We start from the raw sequence: 5,042 nt of genomic DNA, 5'->3' as shown, positions 1-5,042 counted from the left end.
GGCCCCTGAACAGCCCCCTCCTGGGGAGGTGGAGGTGCATGTTGCTCGGGATGATGAAACCAACGAGTTGGACCCGGGGGTTCAAGAAGAGAGGGCTATCGAGACAATGGAGGAGATTGAGGAAGTGGCCCTCGATGCCTCCATCCTTGAAAGGGAGACAAAGGTTGGGAAGAGCCTACAGGCAGAAGTTCGAGAAGTACTGGTGGAATTTCTCCGGGAAAATCAGGACGTCTTCACCTGGTCTCACTCTGATATGACTGGCATTGACCCATATATCATTTGTCATGCCTTGAATGTCGATCTGAACATCGCTCCGATCCAGAAGAAGCGGAGAACTTTCGACTTGACCAGGGATGAAGCTTTAAAGGCAGAGGTGGACAAGCTACTTGCAAACGAATTCATTTGGGATGCCCAATATCCCAAGTGGGCATCTAACCTGGTCCTCGTGCCCAAGCCAAATGGCACCTGGAGCACCTACATAGACTTTTTTTACCTTTATAAGGCATGCCCTAAGGACTGTTTCTAGCTACCAAAGATAAACCAGATGGTCGACGCAACCTCAGGGCACGAGCTCTTGTCATTCAATGGCACATACTTGGGATATAATCAGATTTCCATGCATGTCGTGGATCAAGAACACATCAGCTTCTGAACCGATAAAGGAGATTATTGCTATAAAGTAATGCCTTTCAAACTGAAGAATGTTGGTGCCACCTAACAAAGGCTCGTGAACTGTATGTTCAATGAACAACTAGGATGGAACATGGAAGTTTATGTAGATGACATGTTGGTCAAGTCTAGAACAGCCCCCGATCACGTAAAAGACCTGACAAAAGTTTTTTTTAGAACTTTGCATGTTTGGGATGAAACTAAATCCCCATAAATGCATTTTTGGAGTTGCCTCTGGAAAGTTCCTATACTTTATTGTCAGTTCTCGGGGGATAGAGGCAAACCCTGAGAAGATCAAAGCCCAAGTCGATATGCCATCCTCCCAAAAGCATAAGGATGTTCAAAGCCTCACCGGGAGGATGGCTGCCCTGAGTCGCTTTATTTCCAAGGCAACTGACAAGTGCATCCCATTCTTCACATACTCTGAGTGGGTCAGAGGTTTGAATGGATAAAGGATTGCGAACATGTGTTCTAGCAGCTGAAGGCACACATGGAAGGCTGCTAGAAGCCCATAAACGGAGAGCCCCTCCTATCTTGTTGAAGCCCGCCTATCTTGTTGAAGCCCATAAACGGAGAGCCCCTACTGCTTTACATGGCTATCTCAAAGAGTGCTATCACTGTCGCCTTAGTACGCGAGGAAGGCTGTGTCCAACATCTCGTATACTATGTAAGCAAAAGACTCCTCAGAGCGGAGTCCATATACTCACTCATGGAGAAGCTGTCCTTTTGCCTAATGGTAGCATCTTAGAAGCTAAGGCCCTATTTTAAGGTGCTTCCCATAAAGGTCCTCACGAACCATCCCTTGCAACAGATCCTCCAAAATCCGAAGTCATCCGGAAGACTTCTCAAGTGGACTGTCGAACTTAGTCAATGTGACATCACCTAACATTCGAGGGCTTCCATAAAGGGACAGGCATTGGCAGATTTCATCACCAAGTCCATGGGAAACCACGAGAGACCAAGGGATGCCCCATAGGTTGGGCCCGCGTGGAAGCTATATGTCGATGGATCGTTGAATAAAATGGTGTCGGGGCAGGCCTCATTTTAGTATGCCCCGAGGGGCACAGGGTTCACAGTGCCTTGAGGTTTAGGTTTGACGCCTAAAACAACGAAGCAAAGTATGAGGTGCTCATCATTGGTCTCTAGGTAGCACTAAAGTTCAAAGCCGAGAGCCTCGAAATTTTCAGTGACTCACAGCTTGTAGTTAATCAGGTACTCGGGGAATACCAATCTAGGGGGACAAGAATTGTCGCTAACTTAGAAAAAAAAACCCAAGAAATGCTACATAGCTTCATAAATATTCACCATTCGACAAGTTCCACGGGAACAAAACTCTAACATTGATGCCCTGGCCAAGCTGGCAACCACTAAGGATGCTGAACTCATCAATGTAGTCACCATTGACCACTTAGCTTCTCCGAGCATCTCAGCCCCCGAGGAAGTGAAATTAGTCCAACTCCAAGACGTGTGGATGGAGCCTATAGTGAAATACCTTGTCTCCAAAGGATAAGAAAGTAACTCGAAAGCTGCTTTACCAGGCGCCACGGTATGTTGTCATGGATAGCAAGTTGTATAAGCAACGATATTTGTTGCCCTAGCTCCAATGTATGTCTAGGCAAGAGGCCAATCTAATACTTAGAGAAGTGCATGAGGGTTTTGTGGGGACCACGCCGGGGGGCAGAACCTCGCCAAGAAGATCTTGAGACAAGTGTCAACACTTCACCAATATACCTCGAGCTCCTCCAAATGAGCTCACCGAGATGACCAGCCCTTGGCTCTTTGCTATCTGGGGGATTGTCCTTGTCGGGTCATTGCCCATAGGTAAGGGAGGGGTGAAGTATGCAATAGTGGCAGTCGACTACTTCACGAAGTGGGTCGAGGTCAAGCCACTTGCTACAATCACTTCTAAGAAGGCACTGGATTTCTTCATTGAGAACATCGTTTGCCGCTACAGGCTCCTGAGTAAAATAGTCTCCAACATGGCTTGTAGTTTGACAGCGAAGTGTTCACAAAATTCTATCAATGGCATGGGGTTGTGAAGAGTTTTTCCTCTGTGGCCCACCCGCAGGAAAATGGTCAGGTGGAAGCAATCAACAAGACACTCAAAGCCACCTTAAATAAAAGGTTGAACGGGCAAAAGGAGCTTGGCCCAAGGAGCTGCCTAGGGCATTATGGAGTTGTCGCACTACTGTCAGGACCTCCACTAGCCACTCGCCATTCTCAATGGCCTATGGGTATGAGGCCATGCTCCCAATTGAGGCAGCAACCTCCACGCACTGATGAGATACATATGATCCCACCACAAACCATGCTTTACTCTGAGAGTCCCTGGACCTTGTGGAGGAGCTCCGTGAAGCTTCTCAACTTCAAGTAGCATCCTACCAGTAGAAAGTGGTCAAGTATTTCAACTCTTAAGTGAAGGATAGGAAGTTTGGACTCAGAGATCTGGTGTTTCGAAGAGTCTTCTTAGCCACTCGAGACCCTGGTGCGAGAGTGCTAGGACCCAACTGGGAGGGCCCATACCAATTCGAGAGCGTTGTATGTCCGGGGACATACAAGTTAGTCCAACTGAGCTAGGAATTAATACCCCAAGCCTAGAATGTCGAGCATCTACACCTGTATTACCGGTGATATGAGCAGTAAATTTGTTAATTTTTGTAATCTCCTCGTAGCCTCCGGGCACAATTAATGGAAACCGTGTAGACAAAACACAATAAAAAATTTCAAGAGATTCTGCTTATATTTTTTTAGTTTCCTTTATTATGTATGTATTCCTCGTAGAGAACCAGCTTGCTGGCCTGGACAAGTGAACACAGACTAGTCTCCGATCACTTGGGGGCATGGAGTTAGGGCAGCCTTGCAGAGTTAGACCTAGGAACATGAGCTTGTCAAAAGCAGAGTAAACCTAGTGTCATGTCTCAAGAATAGAAAAAACATAGGAAACTAAAGTCTTAAGTCCATGACCGAAGAAACCAAGCTTGTTCAGAGTGAAGTTGGCTTAGCGTCTAGGGAATTGATACTAAGAATCCTAGTAGCACAAGAATGAACTTAGGTCACCTCCCGTGAACATTGCACCTGAGGAGCACTAACTAAATCCCTTGATCTCGAGATGCGAACGGAAGAGCGAGTCCACTTTACTGAGTCCTGAGGCATGGAATTAGGTTACCTCCCAGGGACACTAGGCCCGACAAACACTTACCAAGTCCCATTAAGCCGCAAGAAAAAATAGCATTGGGAAGTTGATGACTCGGGAAGATAAGTTAGTTGATGAGTGAAGCGTCCCTAATGTCATGAGATCCCATAGCTAATTCGCCTGGGAGGTACCCAGTGCCAAAGAGATCCAAGTAACGTGAGGTGTGATTTAGAATATTCTCTTGAGGATAGCGCCTGCCAGAGGAGTAATAACCAAATCCCAATCCTCGAGATGTGAACGGAAGCCCGAGTCATCAATACTCGGGCACGAGCCTAAGTCGCCTAAGACTTAAGCAAAATACTCTGTAGAACCTTGCACTAATTGCCCCAAAATAGCGAGAGAATGGACTTTGGGTTACCTTCTATGGACTCTGTGCCCAATAAGTAACAACCAAGTCCCTCGATATCTAGATGCGTGTGGGGGCCCGAGTCACTAGCACTTGGAGTTAGGAATCGACCAAGAGTAAAAAATCCAAGTAGTGCAAGAACGGACTTTGGTCACCTCCCGTGGACATTGTGCACGGGGAGCAAAAACTTAGTCCTATGATCTCGAAATGTGAACAGAAACCTGAGTCATTGGAACTCGGAGCGACACCTCAAGTGCTAAAACATGACTGTCACGAAAAACCTAGTTTAAGGGCAGAGAACTCGATTTCCTGAACCTAGGATGATGAGATCACGACTTCCACATGATTTGGTCCTAAGTTGTGTACTCAACGGGCAAATCGAAAGGCCCAAGCTGATCCGCCGGTTGCCACGTACTCGGGGGGCAGGTGGCTTAGTACGAGTGACCTCCTAGGGACTTGAGTCATTGGGACACAGTAACACAAGAAGACATTAAAGTTACTTTCAAGGACATCGATCCTGGAAGACAACACTAAATGTACTAAGCATTGAGCAATAAGACAAAACCCTACAGTGCAAACAGACCTCCTCCAAGGCCAAGTTGTTGAAACTCGAAGGCATAGGATAGTCAAGTGCCCTCACTTGACGATGCATCACAGTTACTCTTAGGACCGCGAGCCTAAGAAGAAATACTAAATGCATATGCATCTAGACACTGGTAGGAATATCCTCAATCTCTAAGTACCACATGCTGACCCCATCCTGAGCCGTTGGAACTCGGGGATGTAGGGCCACATCAGGTGTCACTTGACTTTGCATTAAAGTTACTCTTGAGG

This window comes from Humulus lupulus, chromosome 4, assembly GCF_963169125.1.
Source record: "Humulus lupulus chromosome 4, drHumLupu1.1, whole genome shotgun sequence".
NCBI classification, from domain to species: domain Eukaryota; kingdom Viridiplantae; phylum Streptophyta; class Magnoliopsida; order Rosales; family Cannabaceae; genus Humulus; species Humulus lupulus.
The sequence above is the reverse complement of the archived record's forward strand: the minus strand, read 5'-3'. Positions refer to the sequence as shown.